Here is a 26,852-nt window from a genome sequence, read left to right as displayed (position 1 = left end):
CTGTTTGACGGGCAGGCACTGAAGGCTCCCTTTGAAGACTCAGAATGACCCAGGCTTCATGGGCCAGAGCCGAACCACAGCAAAGCCCTGCCCCACGGGTGCAGACACGGCAAGGGACCAAGTGCCTCAAGCAGCCCTGCACTGGCAACTCAAGCGCCCCCATGATCAGGGGAAGCCAGGGCACGGCTCGGCAGAGCACAGGTGAGCCTGGCTGCCATGACAGGACAGCTTGGAGCCTGACACGAGAGACTGGAAAACTGCAAAGGTGCCTCCTCCACTGCATGAGGCTATCAGCGACCCTCGGACACCCCTCTGTGCGCCCGGCCTTGGACATCTCAGATGGCCCGGAGTTATTAAGTGAGACATTTAGAGCCCTGTTCCGATAGGTACCAAATGTGGCACCCACAGACTTTTATCAGTTTTTGTATGAACTTGTGATTCTGTTTGTCTTCTTCAAACGTCACCTCTCCTGAAATGTAACCTCTCATTCCCCACCTGTCCACTGTGCACACGCTTCCTTGCAAAACAAGAGCTCCATAAAAAATGCAGTGACCATGACAACCCAGTGGCTACAACTGTGTATTGTTGCTAAGGAATCTGGCTTAGTAACACGGCTAACCCTGATACTGTACTATCATTGTGATATCAGAGGGGGAACTTAAACTTCCTTTGATAAACAACCCTTGGACTTTTATTTGTATTGAGTTAAAAAGAAATACTAATAACTTCTGACACACCACTGAAGAATGTACAGGGCCTGGGTGTCACAGAGAAAGGGAGCAGTGGCTAAATAGCAAGTGCCATGCCGCATCTGGGCACCGCCAGGGCCCCAGCCCTGTGAGAATGTGCAGAAAAGGCCATGGAGAGCGCATGCGCTCTTGCAGTGGTTGGCCAGGCCGGGCTCACTGCAGTCCGAGTCCCGCAGCTCGCTGCCCCAATTGGCAGAACCACAAACTTGGAGCATCAGCAAAAGTTTCTTTCTCAACTGCCCAGGCTGCTGGCCCAGTGAATTCAGAGGCTGTGGTCTCAGCTTTAAAACTTTATTCTAAAACATCTAGCCTCCACATACAGTTTTGTAATTTTTTCCCTTCATTTTACCACTGCATAGCCAGGGGCTAGAGAGAGAGTACTGGGATTAAGGCACCTGCCTCGCATCCTACCAACCCTGGCACCACATGCAGTCCTCCAGGCATCACCAAGGGGTCATTCCTGAGCACAGAGCTGTGACCCAAAAGCAAAACTCCTGCCTAATCTAAAGTCTTCAAGTTTAAACAAAGATGCAAAATGGATTTATCATTTTTTTATTTACTTAAACCTATTGGCCATTAAAATATTATTTTCCCCAGGGGACCTGTTTTCTAAATGCATTTCTGTAGTTCCAATCCATCATCAAAACACTTCTAAATCCAGAAGACCCCCATAATGAAGCCTGCAGTTAACCCATAAAAGCATGTCTGATGATGTCTCATAAAAACATATACTGAAACCCTAACCCAACAGTGTCTTTAAATGTGACCTTACTTGGAAATAGTAGATACAGTGAAGATTAGGTCATACCAGACTAGGGTGATTCCTAAATCAGGGACTTTTGAGGTCACATGAAGACAAGGATGCAAAGAGGGCATCACAATGGCCAGAGGCAGCAGAGTTGAGGCAGGCCGAGAATGGTTGGCCAACACCAGGGCCCAGATAAAAACAGCGAAAAAGGATCCTGTAAAACCACAACTCTGAGCTTCTATCCTCCAGATTTCAAAGAATCAACTTGTTTTAAGCCTCCAGTCTGGAAAATCTGTAGCCCCAGGAAGCCAACAAGGACCTAAGTTAATGAGAGGACCCCCCCAAAACAGGTTCTATGCCATGAATCTTCTCAGCCCACAGAAGCCAAGGTATGGATCCCTAAATAATATGCTGGGAGTCGAGTTTATCCCAAAAGGAACTATGGCAGAATTGAGTCAAATATAATTAAGACCATCCAAGGGGATGGAAAAAATTAAGAAACCAATGATTTACCCAAAAGTTGATAAATCAAACTTCCTCGAATCACCAAGTTTCTTCCTAAAACTACAAGTCAAACCAGAAACCTGGGGCTCCAGACTTCCTCATTTCTGTAAACGTCAAACGTCAACTCCTTTCTTCCGATTGCTCAAGACAAAAACCTTTGGTGTCATCCTTGAATCTGCTTTCAGAAGTGCTCACATCAATCAACAAATCCTGTTAGCCACGATCTCAAGACATACCCTGAACCTGACCAGAATGTCAGTCTCCTTTCTTCAGCCCCGTTCCCCCTCCCTGTCTCCTACAGTGGCCAGAGTCTTCAAACACCCTCCACGGCTTCCCATGGCACTGGAAGCAAAGGCAGTGCCTCTTCAGAAGGTCCTGCGTCTGGCTCGGGGCTGATCTCAGGCTTCCCTCCCGAAACTGGAGCGGACACTGGCCCCAGGCAGTCCTCCCCAGAACTCTCTCCCCTAGAAAGCCCTGGTTTTCACTTCCTCAGACCTCTCTCATGTCACCTGAACTGAGAAGCCTTCTTGGTTACACGTGGCTCCATACTCTGTATTCCCCAAGCTAGATTTTTCTCTTATAGCACCTGCCATCATCTTTATCACTCTTCCTTGATGAGAAGAAATGTTCAAGGAGAAGACTTGGCTCTGTCTACTGATGCAGTCCAGTGTCTAAAGTAAGGCAGGGGCACAATCGAAACTCGGTACTTGTAGAATGAAAGTGCATTTGTTGGGGCTGGAGTGACAGCACAGCGGGTAGGGCATTTGCCTTGCACGCGGCCGACCCCGGTTCGATTCCCAGCATCCCATATGGTCCCCGAGCACTGCCAGAAGTAATTCCTGAGTACAAAGCCAGGAGTAACCCCTGTGCATCACCGGGTGTGATCCAAAAAGGAAAAAAAAAAAAAGTGCATTTATTATGAGAAGTGACCGACCCACACACAAATTCCTTTTCAGTTCTCCCTCCCAAAAAAGAGGCACCCTCAGAAGCTTCGGCAGAAATGAATCATGTCCTCCAGAGATACCCTGGGACATACATTAGTTTAAAACTCAAATGTTAGGGGCCAGAGTGATACTACAGCGGGTAGGGTACTTGCCTTGCATGAAGCCAAGGATTCAATCCTCAGCAACCCATATGGTCCCGAGCTCACCAACAGTAAACCCTGAGCACCACAGGGTGTAGCACATAAACAAGAACCAACCAACCACAACAACATAAAGCACAATTCAAACTTGACTGATCCTGATAAGGAAATCAAGTCTTGGTTTGGCAAATGCAACCGGACCCTTCTACAACACATCCTAGATGCAGAATTCCCTGGCAAACTGTGGCATCCTTTGTCACATCAGGCTACTGCAAGCCAAGGGGATTCTGACTGCCCTGGGGGCAGCAGGACTGCCAGGGGAGCTGCAGGAGGCATTAGATGCTGACACCTTCCTCCAGGAGTCTGGGGCAGACATTTGCTGGCTTCTCCACAGCCGCTGTCTGTCTTGCTGACAATCTCCCAAGGAAATTCTCTAGTTAGCATCAAACCACAGAGCACTGGTGAAGCAACATTCTTGTGGGGCCTTGTCCTGACGTCAAGTTCTGAGATTTCCTGTGGGGCTCAGGATGGCCAGGGAAATGACATTGTTGGGGTTATTGCTCATCACTCTGAGGTTCTTTCTGGGAGGAGTGAGACTGCGACGGCGGCAGGGGAGGCGGCGGGGAAGCATTCCATCTCACCCTCAAATCCCTAGAACTTTTCTGAATGTAGAACTTTCTACCATGATACAGTATCTCAAACAAACTCCTGAGTTGATTCATCTTGTGAAGAATCGATCTTATTTTTGTATTTTTGGGGTCACACCCAGAGGCATTCAGAGGCTTGGTGCTCAGGAGTCACTCCCATGATACTCGAGGGAACCACGTGTGCAGGGGAACATGCAGTGCTGGGCACTGAACCCCAGTCGTCCTGCGCGCAGAGCATGTGCTGGCCCTGTGGGCCTCCTTCCAGGCCCTTATCTCCACAGACTTTTATCTCTGTCTAAACTACAAACTTTCCTATATTTATTTGGGAAGGGGAAGAGTTTACCCTCTATTTCCATTTGCGGACTAAGGATTTATTCAGACGATATCCATATCCCACTCCCCTGATTTTCCTTAGAACTTTCCCGTTTTGGGGGCCACACCCAGAAGTTACTCCTGTCTCTGAAGTTACTCCTGTCTCTGCACCCAGGAATTAATCCTGATGGTGCTCAGAAGGCCATATGGGATGCTGGGGATCAACCTCAGGCCGGTCACATGCAGAGCAAATGCCCCCTACCTGCCTTACGATCACTCCAGCCCCTACATAGAACCCTCTTCAAAGGAATTCTTGTCCTAAAGACAAGACAGAGCAGTATATAATATGGACTTCTGGGGAGGAAAGAGATAATGAATTAGAACACAGCTGGCTTGCCCCTTTCCTCAATCCAGGCCTCAGGAAAAGGCAACAGGCATTTGGTTTCCTTCTGACCCTGACACTGGGATGTGTTCTGAGGGACCCATTCAGACCTTGTGACTGACCCACACACTTCCTGTGTTAAATCCACGCTACCCCATCACATGAGGCTGACACCCAAGGACAGGAGATACAAGGACCAGGGGGATTGCCCTATAGCTGGAAGACTGCTTCATGAGCGGAGGGGAGAAGGCAGATGGAATAGAGAAGGGATCATTAAGAAAATGATGGCTGGGGGAACCAGTTGGGATGGGAGAGATGCATGCCGAAAGTAGATAATGGCCCAAACATGATGACCTCTCAGTGTCTGTGTTGCAAGCCATAATGCCCAAAAGTAGAGAGAAAATATGGGGAATATTGTCTGCCATGGAGGCAGGGGGAGGGTGGGAAAGGGGGGGTATACCTGGGATATTGGTAGTGGGGAATGTGCACTGGTGGAGGAATGGGTGTTTGATCATTGTGAGATTTAACCCAAACATGAAAGCTTGTAACTATCTCACGGTGATTCAATAAAATTAAAAAAAAAAAAATCCACACTGCCCGCTTCAGCAGACAGGGCCAACTTCAAATGCTCTCATGAGGGAGAGAAGGACAGTGCCTGCCATAGAGGCAGCTGGGCGTGGGGGAGTGGGAAGGAGACGGGGCCACTGGTGGTGAGAAATGGACACTGGGGGAGGGATGGGCCTTGGGTGATCATATAACTGTAACCTGATCATGAACAGCTTTGTAACTATCTCACAGTGACTCAATTAAAAGAATTAAAATTTTTTTAAAATAACTAAGCACACACACACACACACACACAAAAAAAAATGTTTTCATTAATCAAAAAACCTGGGCCAAAGACCCCACTCTCTGACTTCCAAATTAAAAACTCACCCAAGAGCCTAACTGATTCTCCCATTGTCTTAGTTTTCAGAACTATAAATGGCCAAAGGCTGCCAATTGCCCACAAAGGGGAAGTTTAGCCAGAGGCCAAGTTAGACAGTGGTAAAATATAAAAGCAGGGAAATAAGAAAAGGAAGAGAAAACAAGAAATAAGGCAACAAGAGGGGGTGGTGGTGGAGGGGATCAGAGAAGGCAAAAAATAAAAGGAGATGGGCAGAGCAGAGCAAGCAAAGAGAACACTCAGGGCAAGTGTGAGACTTCTGAGGGGGGCTAGAGACAGTGAGGCCGAGGACCCCTCTACCTGAGATCTCTGGGTTCATGCACACCTAGGACCAACTGCTGACTTGACACAAGCTCAAAGAGAGAAATGGCAATTTTGGGCTTGAAGCAAGAAAGGCAAGTCATTTACGTACGGGTAACTATAGCTGCATCGTGCAGAAGGTCCTTTGCCGGGACACAAGGACCAGTGACCTGGCGCCACCGAGCACAGGTGTTCTGACCTGCTGAGGCTCTGGCACTGCTGCTCCCCCGTGCTGGGTCACACTTCCGAGTCCCACCTATGATCGCATAATCAGCCCAAGTCCAACGTCTACCCCTGCACCCTGGGGGTCAGCTGGGGAAGACCCTCCAGCAACAGAGCTGCCCCACAGGGGCTGACCTCTGTGAACAGCTGCCCTTCAGACACATAAGTTTCATTCAAGCCCCAGGGAAAGTCCAGGCCACGAGACCACCCAGGAAAGGAAGTTAGTTCACAGCAACCTATGTGTGTTCCAATACAGATGACACTGAGCAGCCAAAGAAGCAGGACAGATGTGGGCACCAGGCTTAAAAGGGAAGAGGCAAACAAGCAATCGAGTCACCTGGCAGTATGCTGAAGTGGGCAGGGACAGGTCACTTGGATGAAAGGGAGCAGGAACCTGATCATTGCCTTAAAGAACTACAAGGGTTGGTGCCTGGGCCAACAGTGATGGTTAGAAACGTACATCCCCCGGCCACCCCCTGGAGCCACTGAGGAGAGACTCCTGGGGTAGACCTCAACAATCTGTGTTTTCACGAGCCCTCCAGACTACTCTGTGCACTTAGGTTGAAAACTGCTATTCCAAAGCAAAAGCCAGCCAGTCTCCCTAACAGGCCAGACAGTGAATATTTAAGCCTTTGGGAGGCCGTCGCTGGCACGACCCCCTCTGCCATACACTGCAGGGCCAGTGCACAAGAGCCACAGACAACATGGCAACAACTGGGTGTGGTGGGAATGAATGAGCAGAACCGTGTTCCCCAAAAAAGCACAGGCAGCGCCGGGGACCTGGTGAGCAGGCTGTTACTTTGCCAACCTCTGTTCTTAGAAACTACAAAGTTTTCATGGGTAGAACTGAGACCAGCGGGGTAGAGATTTCAGGGATTCTGAACAACAACTTGAAAAGCTCCAAGTTTCTATCTTCCATTCATTCTATTGCCAGGCGATTACTCCCTTTCTTCTCTTCAGAAAAGCTGTTTTTGAAATAATTTGTGGCATCTTGTTTTGCCATTTTCTTCCTCCTCCTTTGGGGGAGTTGGTGTGACCTACCAATATCCTGGGCACGGCCCCTCCCCCATCGCCGGTTTATTGCCCCCTCTCCCCACCCCGTGACTTCAGGGCACAGACCACCCAGGTGCAACCCTGGCCTCTTTCCCCTCCCAAGCTTGACTCCATACCCCACTCAGTCGCCCAGGCGTGCCATCCCCGCGTCTCCTCCACTCCACTGCTTCCCGCTCCTCCAGGTCCCTCCAGGATCTCTGACCGCAGCACTTCACTGACCTCAGCACGCCACCATAGGTGGCATTTCTGTGGTTCTTCCTTCCTACCAGGTTCAGTTTCCAGGTGCTCATTTTTTAAAACTTCCCTGGTAAACATACTTTTCTCCTTTGCCTCCATTTCCCTCTGTGAAACGTGCCTGGCAAAACGTCAAAGTTAAACCCAACCAGTGCATTTCTCCATGCTTATATTGAACAGCTCAATGCTACAGGAGAAAATTGTGTAACTGTTCTTGAATGGCTCCACTTTAAATTCAGAGCCACGTGTCTGAAATGGGCACTCAGCACTATCTGGAAATTCTATTCAACTTTGTCAATGGGTTCTCACTTGTCTACTCTCCAAAAATAACTTTCCTATTTCACTGTGTCTCCTCAAATCTCCTATAATCTCTCCTTCTCATTCCCAGTTGACCAAGAAAATACAATCAATCTGATGAGAATTCCCACTTCCCAACGCCAAGACGACATGACTCATGCCTACTCTCTCTTTCTGGGGTAAAAAGGACAACGCACAGCCCTTCCGCTTCCACGCACTCCATCTCTACTCACCTTCTTAAAAAAACTTCACCCCCGGTTGTCTTTCCTTTCTCATCTAATCTTTCCTTTCTCTTTCTCTGTAAGATGCCTCTTGGTAAGGCAAGTCATTAACAAGACCGTTCTAAATTTCACAGTTTGCCTCCTTTCTTTCCTCTCCTTGGTGAAACTTCTAGAACTGAGTGTTTAATAACTTCCACCTTACTTCCCATTTGCTCCTTACTGGTCTGCTCATCTCATGCTCCTACCACACTACTGAGCAGTTATCTGTGGTCTTCAGTCTTCAGGATCTCCAAAGCAGTGAGCAGGAGACCTTTCCCTAGTACCTACCTATTCACCCCATTCTGACTCATCAATAGCATTCGATGCAATTCTTGGAACACTATCTTCTTTTTTTCACAGTACCACTCTATTTTCACAGAATGCTCAGTGAGTCATGAGTGGGTCATAGATGTGCCCAAGATATTGATTCCTTTAGACCTATGGATTGATGGGTAGATTCAGGGCAGCCCAAGTACTGCTGAAAAGAAAGTTCACTGCAACTTTGAGCACCTTCACCATTAACCTCAATGAATTGTGCAAATACTATTTCCTCAGTGCTATGATAGGCTGGGAGGGAGAGGGAGGAGGGTTGCAAAGCACAGGATTAGGATTAGAGTATGCAAGTGTGAATATTGAAAAACCTATTATGAGGCTGTTGCAGTAGTCTAAGAGATGAGAAAAAAACATTTTAGTGATAGCAATGGAGATGGATAAAAGCAGACAGACTTAAAATGCTCAGGAAGAACCAGGGATGTGGCTCAAGGGTAGCTTTGCTTATGTGAGGCCCCCAAATTTAATCCCAGCACTGCTAGCACCAACATTACTAGGTATGCAAAGCATCACACACAAGCCCGCCATACCCCCACACCAGATGTAATCCTGGGCAATGAACAAGAAATATCCAAGGGGGAAAAAAACAATAAATCAGTAAGAGGACTTAAAGTTTACCACCATAAACTTAATTAGACATCAGAATTGGGGGGTGCGAGTGTTTCAACAATGACTCCCTAGAAGTCTGGGGCCGGAAGGGAAGATGATGAGTCTAGCTTCAAACATGCTGAGTTTTTAATAAGATCCAAGTGGTATATGAGAAGAAATTGAGATTGGGTCTGAGGTTCACAGAAACTGGGGTTAGAGATTCAGTTTTGCACAGGTAGTACCTGAAGTTGTAAGAATGGCAGAAACTCCTAGAGAAATACCGGATAAGAGAACTTGGTGTCATAAAAAATGCAACATTTATAAGGGTGGGAGGAAGAGAAAGAACCAGGAAGTAAATCTAAAAAGGAGGAAAACTATGATAGAAACCAAAATTAGTTCAGGAAAATGGTAAAGATCACCAGAATTCTACTGGATGCAATCAAAGGGCCCAGAGAATAAGCAATGGTTGCGAGAATGTTACTATTGTTAAATAGTAACAACAACTTGTACGGTTCTTGGAGGCTTCACTTTAAAAATCTATGAAGGAAAATTTCCTGATATTCTAGTTGCCACAGATGAACTCCCAAGAGCACATACATTAGCACAAATCATTTTGCCTCCTGTCCTCAACAAAGCATGGGATTTATTCAGATCCCAAACAAAGGATCATGAAACTATGCTCAGGGAAATGATTAGAAGGGCTGAAATGCTATATTCAGGAAATAAAGGAGCAGAGAGAATGTCCGTCAGCGACCACACACTGGCACGGCCGAGTTGGGTGCAGCATGAATGCACTACAGAGAAGCTAAACATGACGGCTATCTGTATTAAGAAATGAGTAGGAGAGCACGAAAAGGATGCCCAGACAGCACAACCCTGAAGTATTTTCTAAAATAAAATAAAATAAATAAATAAATAAATAAATAAATAAATAAAAATAAAAGACTAAAGATTCTGGCCCACATCAAAGATTCTTCTAAGTTTCACCATATGTAAAATAAATATACATAGTATCTAACAAAGATAACTCAGGAAAGTAATTTTTCAATAGCAAGTTTCTCGATTTATATTTTTTCCCCTTGTTTCTCCAGATCCAAAAAGCCAAGACTTTACTCACCGAAAAGGACCATTGAAACTGTACAATCTTCCAAAGATGCAAATATAAGAAATTATGTTATTTCAGCTTGGTGCTGCCCTATCCTTACAAGGATCAAATTGATAGTGTTTACTGTGGAGTTTGGCCTGTAGGCATGGTAAAGGGGTAGGTGACTAAGGGTGTGCCTCTGACAAAGGAAAGAAGGACAACACCTTGCATTCCTGGAAGTAGAGGTGTAACTGACTCAGCTGTAGGGGCAAGACTAACACACAGGTATGTGAGGCAAAGTCTGAAGTCAGTCTGCTACTGTCTGCACCTAACAAGAATCTATTTTCTTATAACTCAGCAATGAAAAGAACAACTCAATTTTTAAAAAAAGCAAAGGACTTGACCATTTTCCATAGATGATGGGTTAGTGGCCACAACACTCTAGAAAAACGTTTAGTCCTACTGGTCACTAGGGAACCAGTGATAAAAAGTACTAAGCCACAGTGACATAGTACTTTACCTGACTAGGATGACAATGATCAAAGAGGAAAAATAACATACTGATGAAAATGTGGAGAAATGAGAACTCCAGACACTGTTGTGGGGAATGTAAGTGTTGCAGTGGCTAGGGAAAACAGTTCACAATTACTCAAGAAGTTACAAGAGGAAACTACTCTATGACCCACCAACTCCAAGCCTAGGTATATTCCCAAGTGAAATGAAAATAGGTGTTTACTGGTTTGATTTTTCAGGCTAAGAACTCTGCGGTCTTCTCAGAGTGGCGGCGGGTAGCGTCCCCCACATCCCACAATCACTGCCGTGTAAACTCATGGCCCAGTGACATATTCTGGAGTTTCTGGAGCATGCAGTCAAATTTATTTATTTTTTTTATTGAATCACCATGTGGAAAGTTACAAAGCTTTCAGGCTTAAGTTTCAGTTACATAATGCTCGAACACCCATCCCTTCACCAGTGCACATATTCCACCACCAAGAACCACAGCAAACCTCCCCCCCCACCCCCCAGACCCCACCCCGCCTGTGTAGCTGATAAATTTCACTTTACTGTTTTGCAGTCAAATTTAAAGCCACAAGCCACCTCCAAATTCTATAATACTGCCATCCCAGTAGGAACACACAAATTAGATGGGAAAGTAACACAGAGACCAACTACGCTAGTAAACAAAAACACAGAAGTTCACCTAGAGACAAAGAGCTTAGTAAACCCTTCAAACAAGGACTTAATGAAACCATGGTGAGACAGAATAATTTTTATAAATTTTCTTTTATCGAAGCATTTTCTGATAATTCCATTAGCTACTTAGTTGCGACAAGCAATATAAAATAAACTATTTTGCACTTGCTAAAGGGCAATGCTTGCGGGTATTTGGGAAAATGGGGATAATAAAGGGAAGGTCACACTGGTGGTGGGACTGGTGTTGGAATACTGAATGCCTGCAACTATACTATGAAACAACTTTGTACACTATGTATATATACTATGAAACACTTTTATTTAAACAGTGTTTAAATAAAAGAGAAAAAAATTTTTTTTTCAGAAAGTAGATGTTGAAACAAAAACTTGTGAATGCCCTGAGCAGCACTATAATAGACAAAAGTAGAAATAACACAAATGTCCATCAACTGATAAGTAAACAAAACTGTGGTCTTATTCACAGTGGAATATTATTTGGCCACAGAAAGGAATGAAGCATGAATGAATGCTACAGCATAAATAATCCTTTAAAAAATTAAGCTGAAAGCACGCATAACAAAAGTCACACTTTGCACAACATTATCTATGTGTTAGTTGGCTGAGTTGGGGGCCAGTGCTGGGGGTACCAGGCAGTGCTGGGGACTGAAGCTGGGGCTCCCACATGCACAGCATGTCTTCCAGCCTTTGGAGGATCTCTTCAGATCCTTTCACATGAACATCCAGAATTGGCAAATCTTTAGAGAGAGAAAAGAGATTCCTGGCTGTCAAGTGTGAGAGGCAGGAAAGCAAGATAGTGACTGCTGTTTGGGGAGTTTCTTTTGTTATGGGTTTTTGGGTCGCTTTTTAATTAATTAATTAATCTATTTATTTATTTATTAGGTTTTCAGGTCACACGTTGGCAATGCCCTGGGGTCTCTCCTGGCTCTGCGGTCAGGAATTACTCCTGCCAGTACAGGAGTAAAAAGATTCCAGTCTTCTCAAAAATGTTGCAGCACAAAAAAAGAAGATAGAAAATCTAGGCCCTCTTTAAGGAAATGCAGCAAAGCTAGTTCCTGGTGAATTATTTTCATAGCAAACCAGTCTTGACTCCACCCAAAGACTTAGAGTAACACACACACAAGCTGGCCGGGCAAAATAAACTGACGTATTAATTTCTGGAAATTGGCTTTAATGATACAGCAGAAGCACCAAGCATTTAGATCATTGAGTCAATAAGGTACTGTAAGAGAGTCAATGGACAAACAAAGGTAAGGAAACTTCGATATGGATATGACATTACTACTTTCCAATCAAGTAGCATCACTAAAAAAATAGAGATATGGCAACCGGAAACCCATAAAAGGATCTAAAGACAGTGAAAACAAGAGCTCAAAGCCACCGCGGGCACAAAGGCATGACTCATCGGCACCTCCCCGGGATGTGTACAGGTCAGCAGAGGGCAGATGGGGAACTACAAATGCACTCCAGTATCAAAGGGCTATTTATAAAGCTTGCCCCAAATGGTTTCTTTTCACTAAGGGAGGAAAAAAGGCACATTCTTAGTTATACCTTTGAGCCTCCCCAAGAAATCGCTCCACTCTTCCTCGAAGCTAAGCCTCTAGATCAGAGGAAGGTCTCTGCTCCCACCTCTAGGTACCCCGAGGGGCACCGAAGGTCAAGTCACACCGCCCTGTGACACTCTCCATCCGGGGTGTGATGGAGGCAGCAGCCCCACACCATGATGAAGTCACTCCACAGACCAGACGTCACAGACGTCACTTATGCCGACTCCACATCCACCCAAGTTACCATGGCACTGGTACAAACAGAATGGAGTGTAATATGCTATTAGCTCTGATGTAAGTAGCTGACATAACACCAATTAAATTTATAACGATATTGGAGTAATAAAAGAGCATTTGGCACACTTCTCTCTACAAACAAGAGTCAAGGAGTGTTTTTCATTTTGCCCTTTCTCCAATTTCCAGATGCTCAGCTGCACAGAAGTCACATACTGTCTTTCATTCAAAGAGTTGGCGTTGGGGAGGAGGGGTTGGTGGGGTATTATGAGAAAAGAGCCAGCGACAGGGAGAACTCAACCAGTAAAAGGAAGTAAAAGTGGACAGTGTCATGCCCAAAATCTAGAATCTGGATTCTGATTTCCCTCTCCCCCATTCAGGTTCTGGTTCTGAGAAGGACATGTGATCTCTATTTCTGAAACACCAACAGCGGTTAACCAAGTTAACGACAAGGCTTCCTTGTATCACTAACCTGCACAGTGACAACCCCACCGTCTAGCCCTACCAATGGCCACATTTGTGCTCCATGCATAACTGCAGGGTCCTCTGGACCCACTCACATGTTATAAATCAAAGTTGTCAACAGTGAGGAGTTGGATAAAATAACACAAAATGTCTTATGGATTCCTTTCAGAGGTTAGAATACGCCAACGCCATATATTTATTAGTATGGTTAATGCTCAACCTGCTGTGGAATGAAAGAAGCAAACCGCTGAAAGATAGCACTACCTGTGGAACCTAAGATGCTATGAAATGTGGAACAGGAAGACATACACCAAACACCTGGCAGCAACTGCCTCTGATGAGTTTGGGCTTGGAAGAGAAGTTCTAAAGTAGATTACAACTTTAGCAATAATTGTTTCATTTTGTAAAAACCTTTCAGAAATTGAGCAGGAAAGAGAGTACCGGGGTTAAGGGGCTTGCCTTACATGCAGACAGCCCCAGTTCAAACTCCCACACACAAATGGTCCCTTAAGCACCAGCAAGAGTGATCCCTGAGCACAGGGCGAGGGGCAGCCCCTGTCCACCATTAGGTATGGCTCAGCAGCCCCTACCCCCAACAAGACAACTTTAAAAGGTAAATACCACAGAATGCTAATACTTGTTAATTTGCAGAGGGTGGGGGGAGTACCCAAAATATCGTGTTAGTTGGCTTTGTATACTTGTCTATCTTATAAGCGTTTTCCAAATTAAGAAAGATACCCTTTATCATACAAGCACAGGTGGTACTATGCCAAATTGCTTGTTACCAAACATCTACTTTTTAAAAATACCAAAATCCTACATTTATTATTTACTGTGTGCCAGGCACAGTGATTCACTTGTGTATGTCACCAGTTCAGTACAGTTTTCTAAGGAAGAAATGGTGTTCCTCCTCCTCATCGTCAGTTTTTTTTTAAGCTCAGTCCTTGTTTCCATCTACTCTTAAGAAGTCCAGGGGTGGGGCTGGAGCGATAGCACAGCGGGTAGGGTGTTTGCCTTGCACGGCGGCTGACCCGGGTTTGATTCCCAGCATCCCATATAGTCCTCTGAGCACCGCCAGGAGTAATTCCTGAGTGCAGAGCCAGGAGTGACCCCTGTGCATTGCGGGGTATGACCCAAAAAGCAAAAAAATTAAATTTTTTAAAAAGTCTAGGGGCTTTTCTGATTGGCATGTCTGAGACAGACCCCACACCTTCCGCCCCCGGATCCTGCTTGTTGTGGTGCTCACTTCCCCCCTCCCTCTGACTGATGGGCTTGCCTGTCACTGTGGTTGTTCCACACTTCCAGGGACTTTCTAGATAAGTTCATCTACTTTACCTAATCCTGGATCAGAATCAGAAAGAATAATTATTATTATTATTGCTGCATTTCTCAGCCACACCCTTCATCTTAATCTTCATCAGTAACCAAGTTAAACATGTAAGGATTTGTTTTTGTTTTTTGTTTTGTTTTGGAGCCACGCCTGGCTGTGTTCTGGACTTATTCCTGCTTCTGTGTTCAGAGATCGCTCCTAGCGATCATATGGGATGCCAGAGATTGAGCCCAGGTTAGTGGCATGTAAGGTAAACCCCTTATCCACTGTACTATCACTCCAGCCCCTATTTTTCAAATAATCATCTGACTTTTCACTAGTTTCATTCCTGGACAGAGGGGTTATATATGATTCCACTTGGTCAACAATATTGTTGTTGTTTTATAACAGAGCATACATATATACTTAAGTATGCTTGGAAATTTACTCAAGGTGGTAATAAGTGGCAGTAGCACAGTCAGGGCTCAAAATCATATTTCTGATTCCAGAATTTAGACTTATTATTAATTTTTAGGGTGGGGTTTGGGTTACACCCAGCAGTGATCAGAGGCTAATCCTGGCTCTTGGCTGAGAACTGGCCCCCTGTCTGTAAGCAGCTTAGGGTTCAAAATATGCAGAGTACATATAACATCACTGTCACTGTATCACTTTCATCCTGTTGTTCATCGATTTGCTCAAGCAGGCACCAGTAATGTCTCCATTGTGAGACTTGTTGTTACTGTTTTTGGCATATGCCATGGGCAGCTTGCCAGGCTCTGCCATGCGGGTGAGATATTCTCGGTAGCTTGCCGGGTTCTCCGAGAGGGGAGGAGGAATCGAACCCTGGTCGGCCGTATGCAAAGCAAACACCCTACCAGCTGTGCTATTGCTCCAGCCCACCAAATAATATAGCCCAACCAAAAAATACTCGAAAGGCTTAAATGAGATAGCATGTGAAATACCTGGACACAAAGAATTTTAAATGGAAGTTGAACAACAGAAGGGCAAAGGAAAAGAAGACAAAATTTTCTAATGGAACTGTTTTTGTGTCTGTCCCTATCGGCTTTCAGAGGGCAAAGAAGCAGAAAGAAGGATCATATAACATATAGCATATATCATATAACATAGATTCCTTAATGAAAAAGACTAAAAACAAGAATTAAAAGTCTCCATAGTTAAACAAAACCCTAAAGTATTTTGTATTCAGGACAACAAACATCTAATAATTTTTCTGTACACACTTCTTCCTGCCTACCTAAATAATAATTATTACTGGGCTCGGAGAGATGCTGCAGTGGAGCCGAACCTGACAGGCCCATCTCGTCTCGGATGCGGCAGGCAGGAGGGCGTGGTTCTCCACCCACCCACACCCACTTTCACTTGCATTTACACAGCCCAGCCCCATGACCAATCTTGGAGAGACACTATAAAAAGAGACACTTTGTACACTGTGCCTGGCACATTATAAATACTCAAAAATGTAGGATTTTGTATTTTAAAAAGTCAATGCTCAGTTACAATCAATTTGGCAAAGGGTCACCTGTGCTTGTAAGGGTATTTTTCCTAATTTAGAAAAAGCTTAAAAATACACAAGCATACAAACAAAGCTAATTAACACAGTATTTCCGGCACCCCCTATAACAAGTGTTAGCATTCTGCAAATCGTGGTATTTAAATAAAGTTTCAAACAAACAAACAAAATTACTAACTAAAACTTTATGTCATAAATCTTGGAACCATTTTGCTCTTCCAAAGGAAGAAAAAAAGCAGTTGTAAGTGAAAAGTTCAGACTATGATACTGAAATAACCAAGTCTTAAAGTTTAGACAATCTGGGGCCAGAGCAATAGTACAGGGAATATACTAATATAGTGGGTAGGGCTCTTGCCTTGCACGCAGCTGATCTGGGTTCAATTCCCAGCATTCCAGATGGTCCCCCAAGCCTGCCAGGAGTGATTCCTGAGCATCACTGGGTATGGTCCAAGAGCAAAAACAAAACTTAGACAATGCATGAAACCAAGCCCCATTTGATCCTCAGCACCACAAATGGTGCACCATTGGAAGTGACCCCTGAGCACGAGCCAGGAGTAAGCCCCGAGCACAGCTGGGTGTAGCCCAAACTCCATCCCTCCAAAAATATTTTAGACGATATTTTCCAATTTAGTTAAAAATTTGATCCAACTTAGGGTTTTCCCTACATTAACAGAAGCTCCTTCCTTTCATATTTTCCACCAACTATCTCGTGCCTATTCTAAAAAGACAGAGTAACATAGCTTTGAAATAGAACTCTCTAGAAAATTCAGGCGTTAGGTAGAAAGTGTTGCTTTTCTTCACAAATTTTTAGATCTGATTAAATCTAGAATGAAATCTGTCTTGTGCTACTTGTAAAATTTAAAGCGGTGCCACCTCTGCCATTCCATGCATGTCACAAGACTATCATCTATGTAAAGCACAAAGAGTCTTGAAGGCTATGTTCTCAATTATACATTTGAGAGCTATCAGTAAAAATAATTCTTGGCTAGTTCATTAAATTAGGGAGCTGGTGATTCAAAAAGTGTCCTGAAGTAGGCATTCCCAAAGCTTGTAGTGTTGAAGAGCTCAAATCCCAAAGTTTAGACAAATACCAGGATCTTCATTAATATAGGCTTTCCCAAGAAATTTCCACCCAAGAATTCCTAATAAATCTATTTTTTTCTTTAGTGCAAAAGCAGTCATGTTCAGACCACCCCTCCCAACCGCCCAAAGAGGAAGGAAAAAAAATTGCACAAAGGAAAGGATTTTGGATAGAATTTCTGATACCAGAACACCATAAGAAACTTCACAATAAAATTCAGGTAAGTTGATATAGAATGTAGAACCTAAATATGTAACTACAAATTTGCTCCTAGTTTTTACACATACTCTACCACAAGTAAATACACAGGAGGGGACAGGAAAGGCATTTAAGTGATTGATTAGGGGACCTACAAGTTTTAGAAACAAGTAGTAGATACTTGTTTCTAACTGGACTGGACTGGGCTGGAGTGACAGCACAGCAGGTAGGGTGTTTGCCTTGCACGTGGCCGACCCAGGTTCAATTCCTCCATCCCTCTCGGAGAATCCAGCAATCTACTGAGAGTATCCCGACCGCACAGCAGAGCCTGGCAAGCTACCTGTGGCATATTCGATATGCCCAAAACAGTAACAACAAGTCTCACAATGGAGATGTTAATGGTGCCTGCTTGAGCAAATCGATGACAGTGAGAGAGTGACAGAAGTTATTTCTATTATTAGAACAAGCTAAGGAGCAGAGTGCAGTTAAGGGCCAAATTCAAGTAAAACCTTCTCATGGCAATGCGGGTTGAAAATCACACACGGAATGGGTCCAGGGATGCTGCCTGTGACATAGCACCTGCTTTACTAGCACGAGGCCAAGATTCTATAAGAGGCATCATCCAATATGCCAAGTTTGTCAGACCTTACGATATTGATTCCTGGCACCACGACAAGTGTGCAAACCCCAGTGAACACAACTAAACGTACAATTGACTCCACCACATGCACCAGCCCCAGCCATCACTAACAGCAACAAAGGGAAGGAAAGGGGTAAAAATTTAAATTAAGATAATACTACACAGTTGGGGCCAGAGTGATACGGCTCTTGCCCTGCATCGGCTGACAAGGATTCAATTCCCCAGGACCTCATTTGGTCCTATAAGCACTGCCAGGAGTGATCCCTGAGCACAGAGCCAGAAGCCAGAAGCACTGCTAGGTGTGGCCTTCCCAAAATAAGACAAAAATCAAAAACAAAGAAAATATTACACATAGGTATAGAGTCTGCTCTCTGAACCCAGTGTGAAGGCTGAGTACTAAATATAAAACTGCTTTTTCTCACACTCAGCTCCCTATTTCTATCCATCACCCTCTCCTGCTAATCTTCTCAACAGGCTAACTTGCATATTTCTAATGTCAAAAGCCACATTAAAGGCTAAGAAATAACTCAGCAGGCTGAGAGCAGGCTTTGCATGTGGGAGGCCAAGGTTCAATCTTCAGTCCTGCACGCATGGACCCTGAGCACAGAGCCAGGAGTGGCCACCAAAGCATCGCTGAGTGTAGCTCAAAATGCAAAAATAATTGCAGCCAGAGAAACAGTTCAAGGATTACGGTCATTTCCTTGCACATGACTGGCCCTGGTTTGATCCCTGACACTACATAAATGGTTCTTCAGAGCACTGCCCGGAGTGAACCCTGAGCAGTCATGAGTAAGCCCCAAGAACCCTAGACAATAAAAACCCCACAGTCAGAAGTTGGGGATGTGCCTCAAGTGATACCTTGCTTGCAGCAGGCCCTGAATTTGATCCCCAGCACCAGAGAGCCCCTCAGGTACTACCCTTAGTCCCCCTCCAGGACCACCATGAATACAGCCTCCACAATGACTGAAAAACACTAACCACTGGAATGGCTCTGAATCGCTAACACAATCACCGTGAGAGCCCTCCCCTCCTGTGAGCCCCCAGCCTCGACTGCACTGTGCACCGCGTGTGGATATGTGAGCCCCGCGGGCCTGAGGAAAGGGGGTGCTCAAACAATGTTCTTGTCAGCACTTTAAACAAAAACTCTATTCAATGGTTACGGCACCATGTTCTTCCTTTTGCCCTTTCTCCCGAGGAACTAAATTAAACAGATTACAGACAGTGGCAAGAGCTGGCCTCAGAACAGCCTCCCCCTTATTTGTTATTTTTAGCAATTTAGTCCGACAACGCCTGACAACTAAACATGCCTAGAATAGCTGGGGGGTGGGGGGGGCGCACAGGATTATCAGATACTACCAGCAAAAAACACCAGTCATCACTTCCTCCAACCCTAAGAATCATTTTCCATGTCTTTATAGCATCATACGGTTTTAGCCTTTAGAGTCTCATACAAAAACAGAGGAGGTATAAAACACCAGTGGAAACTGATAATGCTTCCTGACCCAGAGTCCTGTCCCACCCTCACATGTTTTCTTAAAAACAAAAGCAGAATAAAACTACCTAAACTGTTATATATAAAATGGGAGTACAATGCACCCATGGTCATTCTGGAAAAATTTGCACCCCCCTACAAGAGAACTAGAGAACTATGACTTCATGAACAGATAAAATTCAAGGGTTTTTAGTTTGGGGGTTTGCTTTTTTTTTTTTTTTTGGTATGCTGGTGGCAAGTGAGAGGTTTGTTTGAAAGCAAGACAACGTAGTATAGGCAATATTTCTTTAATCAGAATTAGATTACAAATCTAGCAAGAGATCACCATTCACACTCTATAAATCAACACTATAGTAAAAATTCTTTGAAAAATGAAATAAAGTGGTGAAAGAACTGAGGTCAGAGCCAGAGGGATAGTGTAGACCAGGATTCCATCACCAGGACCTCATATAGTCCCTCATATTACCAGGAGTGATGTCTGAGTGCAAAGCCAGGAGTAACCCCTATGCATTGCTGGTGTGGTCCAAAGAACAAAAATGAAAGAAAAAAACTGGATCCCAGTGAGGAGAGAGATAGAACAGAGGGCAAGGCGCGTATGCACACATCTGGCCCTGATTCAATTCCTGGCATCACATTCGGTCCTCAGGATTGATCTTTAAACACAGAGGCAGAAGTAGCCCTAAACACAGGGTATGACCCCAAAGCAAAACAACAAAAAAGAACTCCACTCCAATAATGTTAAATTTAATTTAGGTATCACTGTATCACTCTATCAATGTCATCCTGTTGTTCATCAATTTATTCAAGCAGGCATCAGTAATGTCTCTATTACACTCATTTTAGCAGCCTCTCCTTACTCATCTTTCCGAATGATTGGTGGCTCTTTCTGGGTCAGGAGAATGAGACCTATCATTACTGTTTTTGGCATATCAAATACACCACAGGTAGCTTGCCAGGCTCTGCCATGTGGGCGGGATACTCTTCGGTAGCTTCCCGGGCTCTCCGAGAGATATGTATATATCTTTTACTATATTTGGGATATGAATACGCCATGGGGAGCTTGCCAGGCTCTCCCAGGCAGACAATAGACTCTTGGCAGCTTGTCAGGTTCTCCAAGAGGGAGAACTAGGCTATTAGATGTCACGCGGCCGCAGCACGCTCCCAGGAGCTTGGTTTTATAGTCTCTGGATGTCGGCCGTCGATGGGATTACATGGGACCAGGGACAGTTTCTGGATGTGACTGCCTAGCTACTGGAAAATGGGGGAACTGGGTGGAAGAGGCCCAGTTCTGATATGAGCAGCCCTGGAGATCTCAGTCCCGGGTCCCGCACACCTGGGTTCCTCTGCCAGTTCCTTCATGCGTGAGGCTCGTCCAAACGTATGGAGAGTGGCCTTGAGCATGGCTGTGACTGGGTTCTAGAGGTCTTCTATTAATTTAGACTATTAATTTAGGTAATAGTCTAAAATAAACAAAAACTGGTTTTTGTTTTGTTTTGCCATTTATATTTTCAGTTTAAGGAACATTTTTGCTCTTTGACAATTCAGAAAAAGATCCATGTTATAATAATAAACAATAACATGGTATTTCCTAATCTAAGTCTCATGGTTTGCCCATGAGTGGAAGGATTGAGCAAGGTCTATCTAATCCCTGAGTTCACAGCAAGGGCCAGAACCCAAAATTCAGAAACTCCTAATTCAACAGAAAATATTTAAATTAGAATTAAGGGTAGTAAGTGTTCTGCTGTTACCTAGCAGATCGGGAGATCTCTGTTTGTTACTCAACTATCAGTTAAGATCTTGTTCTTTTGCTCTGTGTGCAGAGGGCTCATTAACCGAGGTGTGGCCATGTCCTTGTTGAGTTTGAACAACTTACATCTGGCTGGTATCTATTACTTTAGATTCGAGAAGAGTAAAGACTGATCAGAGTAAGAATCTGGGGAGAAGAGATGTACAGCAAGGGACCTCGTCTTATAAGGACCTTGCTCCAGGAGCAGGCACGCATGCCATAACAGAGAAGTCTAACTTATCAAAAGAAATCATTTTGAGGCAACCTGGAATGAATGGAGAAATTCTCTGGCATAGAATGGAGTAAGCTAAAGACAAATATTTATGGTTAGGCATAGAGAAAACAATAACCCATTGAAACATAGAGCAGCAAAGGCATTAATGTGATGGCTGGGTATATGTGTAATTAATATTCTAAGGTGGAATATATTAAGGAAAAAAGTTTAACTAAATTAGGGGGGAAATGTATTCTGGACTAACTAGGATTCAAATGCTTTTATTGTAATCATAAAATGAAGACAAGGCAGGAACAGACAAGGAAAGAACTATATATAATACTTGTAATATGTATTTTACAGATAAATAAGAAAGGCTGTCTAGCTCTTTGTTTTTTTTTTTTTTTTTTGATTTTGGGCCACACCCGCTGATGCTCAAGACTTACTCCTGGTGGGCTTGGGAACCATGGGATGCCAGGGAACAAATCCAAGCCAGCCGCATGCAAGGCAAGCTCCCTATCCACTGTGCTATCGTTCTGGCGCCAAGGCTGTCTAGTTTAAAGGTGAAACTGCTTCTATCTAAGTCTTCACCAGATTTAAACTCCCTACAAGTCAACCACAGATGTTTACATTTGGGAAAATACTATTACTTGGATCCTAACACAGATACAGGGCAGAAGGAATAGCTCAAGGAGCGAGAGCCCGTGCCTGGCACGCACAGGCCCTAGGCTCAGTCCCTGGCACCACATGGCCTCCTAGGCACTGCAAGGTATAGGCAGCCCTGGTGGCCCCAGCAACACTGGGGAAAGACCCCAACAGCAAAACCCAACAGATAAGCTTACCAAAGTATTGACAATACTTCAAAAATGCACTCAGCAAGAAGCAGCACACTTCGGGCTTCGTCAGACTCCCACATGCTTCCCTCGGAGCTGCGGTGCGGGATTCTACAGCCACATTAAGCTCTAAGACAACAGGACACTGAGTATAAAAAGCTCACTATAAATTCTACAGAGTTCCCAACAAGCAGACTCCTTTAGTCTTGTCTGAAATAACTTAAGAACTATTTTAAAATAAACATCCATTTTTATAAATGTTCTGGATGCAAATGAATTCTATAAAGAGATAAGTATTCATATCAGAAGTCTCAATGTATGGGACAAGAGAAATCACCCAACACTCAAGTCAAAAAATAACAGAACAGAGACTAATTTATGAACTTAAAATTTTTTTAAATTGAAAAAAGAAAAGAGAGATGCTCAAAGGCTTTGGCTATCTAGGAACTACTGAAAGGGGAAACTCGTCACTAAACCAACTTAGAGAGGTACTGTTCACTTCTTTTCCAGAACTTAAACTCTCCTGCGTTGGGGTGGGAGGATTGTTGGGTGAAAAAGCCTAAAACACAGACTGTGCTAAGACTCTATGAGAATATTAAAGATAAAAATGAACCATTTGCGGCTGGAGCGATAGCACAGCAGGTAGGGCATTTGCCTCGCATGCTACCAACCTGAATTCCCAGCATCCCATATGGTCCCTCGAGCATCACCTGGGGTAATTCTTGAGTGCAAAGCAAGGAGTAACCCCTGCGCATTATCAGGTGTGACCCAAAAGGCAAAAAAAAAAAAAAAAAAAAGAACCGTTTGCCTGGAAAAGCCAATTGTGATATACCTATACAACAGAATGCTACACAGCAATGAAAACAAAAAAGTCATAGCCTCGAGTATATACTTCACAAATAATGTTGAGCAAAAGAAGCAAGGCAGAAAACAGTGATGCTCACAGAAAGTTTAAAATTGTTAAATTAAACTGTGCTGAGATTACATATATAGGTAGAAAACTTTTTTTTTCAAAGAAAAAAAGTTATCACAAAGTTAAGGCAGTGATTCCAGAGCTTGAGGGTACAGTTCAAAGAAAGCATCATGATGTCAAGAGGGGAAGGAAAAGGGAAGGAGGTTTCTAGCATCTCAACAATAATATTTATTTGATGGGGCTGGAGCAATAGCACAGCGGGTAGGGTGTTTGCCTTGCACGCAGCCGACCCGGGTTCGATTCCCAGCATCCCATATGGTCCCCTGAGCACCGCCAGGAGTAATTCCTGAGTGCATGAGCCAGGAGTAACCCCTGTGCATCGCCGGGTGTGACCCAAAAAGCAAAAAACAAAACAAAACAAAACAAAACAAAAAAACACCAATAATATTTATTTGATTTCTTGCTTTGGATGGTTGTTACAGATATTTGCTTTATGATGATTAAGCTATAGGCTTTCATTGTTGTGGTTTGGTGTGGTTTGGGGGTTATACCTGGCAGCTATTCCTGGCTCTGCTCAGGAGCGACCCCTGGCAAAGCTTCAGGGCCCATACGCTGATAAAGGGATTTGAACCAGAAAATATGCAAGGCAAGCACCTTAATACTACCTCCCTGGTCCACTGTAGATATGTTAATGCATATTTCATAAATACAGAATTTCACTTTAATATAAACATGCAACTTCAATGAATTCTAATTTTTGAGCTATGCAAGCAAATGAACCAACCACTAGTTATGGTTCTTGTTTAATTCTTAAAATCATTCTAAGGGAAATGAAGCAATTATACAGTGGGCAGAGCACTTCAGAGCCAGGAGTGAGCTTTGAGCAGTGCCAGGTGTGATCTCAACACAAAAATCAAAAAAATCTCTTTTAATCAGGGGTGGGATAGGGTAGGGTAAGGAAAAAGGACAGTGGTCGAGGATCTTGGGCACTTCGGAAGTACTGAAGATGTAGTAATAATATACATAAAACCATAAACAAACATTAGCATTGTTGTAACTGTTATCCACGGTGCAATAAAAATTACTTTAAGTGGAAAGATTCTATCATTGACTTTTCTCTCACCTGCCCTTCACTTTCCACTGAAAACACAGCTAAGAATCAGTACTTCATCTACACTCACTGCAGCACTAAATTCAATAGCCAGAACGAGGAACCAGCCCAAAGAGCCAACAGGAGCCAACATGGATCAAGAAGCCATGGCATAAACAAACAATGGCACATGTGTTTTATGTAACTGGAAGGAAAGATTTCACCCACTTGTGGTACAGAGAGAGTCAAAACACAGGAATAGACAATATCAAGCGACAACATACTCTTGACCTTTGATTGCAAAACCGAGATTACCAAGCAGTAGGGAGTAGGGAGGAAGGAAGAGTAGGACCAGAAGTGACAGCCAGTGGTGCTTGGGGCAACAGCGATCATAAGATGCTTGCTCTGCACACAGTCAACCCAGGTTCAAACCTTACCACATCTGGTCTCCTGAGTGGTCACCCCACCAGGAGTAAGCCTTGAGCACTCCTAGGTGTGTCCCCCAAAGAACAACAAAACGTGTGGTGGTGGGAACTTGGGTGATAATATGTAATAACATCAAAACCATGAACTACAGGTAACATTACTGCAAGGTGTGCTGAGCGTGGTGAGCCCTGTAAAGACAGAGGTAGGAAGCTGTACTCCCAAAATCATAGCACTAAAAAACAATGGTGAACTGATTTTCAAAAACAGTCAGAGCTCATGAGATAACAGTGTGCCCTCAGCAGAACCTCGGTGAAGGGCTCCCACCATGCACATCACAGTTCTAGTTCAAAAAACAAAGTACACAGGCAGAAATGAGCCATCCGCCCAAGTACCCACCAGTCACCACCAGGCTATGGAAAAACTGAGCCTTAACGGGCAGAGTAAAAGGTCCTCAATCATGGGAACACTTCCAAAGCATTTTCTCATCAGTCTCAGAACTCAGCCAACCCAAGTGTCACAGGCCTCTCCTATCCAAGGCTCTCACACCACTATTCTACTTGTTTCAGGACCCACTGTCTGACCAAAACTCTCATTTTTGTGGGAGTCAGGACTTCCGCAGTTTCTTAGAATTTACTTACTGCACGGGTAGACTATGATTTCACAACCCCAGGACTTGAACTGTCTAAGTCAGAAGTGGCATTAAGCAGGGCAAAATGGTCGGCGTGTCCTTTTTCTGACACTGCTGATCTCCCCTACTCTTCCCCCACCACCTCAAAAGCACGTGATTCTCTGCATATGACACTCAAGTGTGGACAGTTACCACAACTAAAGCGTTCAAACAGAGTGGCTAGGGGTGAGCCCCTGGCATGTACATCTGAGCACTAAGAAACCCTCAGCAAGCACTACAACCAGAATACAAGCCAGAACCACAACTAAGCATGACCCGGGCAAGCACCATCGCCCAGCACATATGCAGCCCCTGTGATCACAACAATGGAAGCAAAGAGGGCATACAGTGAGCTGACTAATCCCAGGATAGTCTCCGAAAAATAACCCAACACAGGAAGGGTATTAACAGGAAACAGGTCTGCAGGGTGCCGGGGACTCTTAGCTCTCAATGAAGCTGCTTAGAATTTTCAATGAAGGGGCTAGGGAAATAATACTGAGGTCAAGTCATTTGCCTTGCATGCCACTGACATTGGCTTAGTCCCTGGAACCATATATGGCGAGCACCACTTGGAGTGATGCCTGGCAGAACCAGGAACATCCTCTGAGCACTGTCAGGTGAGGCCCAAACCTCCCCAAAATTTTTAAAGTAAATACGGAGCTTTTAGAAGAAATAGATGGTTAAGTCAGTACCTGTCTTTATCCTTTAGTCGATAATGTAACACTCTCCAAGGGTAGACGTCTAGTCTCTACCCTGCCCCCTGCCCCACAAAAGGATAGTCCTAATACCACCAGATTGGTAGACAATAAAGGAGCTATAAAAAGCTTAAATTATTAAGTGATTCCTGCACTCTAAATAAAGAACAACAAAATGGACAGAATGAAATACTAAGGACAGAGGCTAGGGTCATGGCTCAATGGGTGCAAGCCCCGTGAAGTACCACCAGTGGCCCGTGGCTCTAGGGCCTCGGCAAGAGCCGGCACGGTTCTTATTGACAGTGGGGTCAGCTCAAAGGACAAGAGACCAGCTGTGCGTGGACTGAGCCCCAGGTTCAAGCCTTGGTACTACATGGTTCCCCAGAGCCTGCTGGTCTGGCCCTGGAGACTCCTGAGTACCCTGGGAAGGTCTTCCTCACCTCAAGATACCACCTGCCCCCAAGACACCTAAAAAAAAACTGGGATAAAAGTTACCAATAGAGGGGCTGGAGCAATAGCACAGCGGGTAAGGCATTTGTCTTGCACGCGGCCGACCCGGGTTCGATTCCCAGCATCCCATATGGTCCCCTGAGCACTGCCAGGGGTGATTCCTGAGTGCAGAGCCAGGAGTAACCCCTGCGCCAGGTGTGACCCAAAAAAGCAAAAAAAAAAAAAGTTACCAACAGAGACCTTAGAATTAGTGAACAGAAATCAGACCAGCACCCATGCCACCGAAGAAGTCTGACAATGTCACTTACATGGCTATTGGTGGAAAGTAA

General features: G+C 44.4%; 1 protein-coding gene across 2 annotated transcripts in view; it reads right to left on the bottom strand.

The window, feature by feature from the left end:
• Positions 1-26,852, bottom strand: part of PFDN1 (prefoldin subunit 1) — a 64,702-nt gene that overhangs the window by 1,596 nt on the left and 36,254 nt on the right. The gene's annotated exons all lie outside the window — the stretch shown is intronic.

This window comes from Sorex araneus, chromosome 6, assembly GCF_027595985.1.
Source record: "Sorex araneus isolate mSorAra2 chromosome 6, mSorAra2.pri, whole genome shotgun sequence".
Lineage (NCBI taxonomy): Eukaryota > Metazoa > Chordata > Mammalia > Eulipotyphla > Soricidae > Sorex > Sorex araneus.
This window is presented reverse-complemented; position numbering and strand designations above follow the sequence as displayed.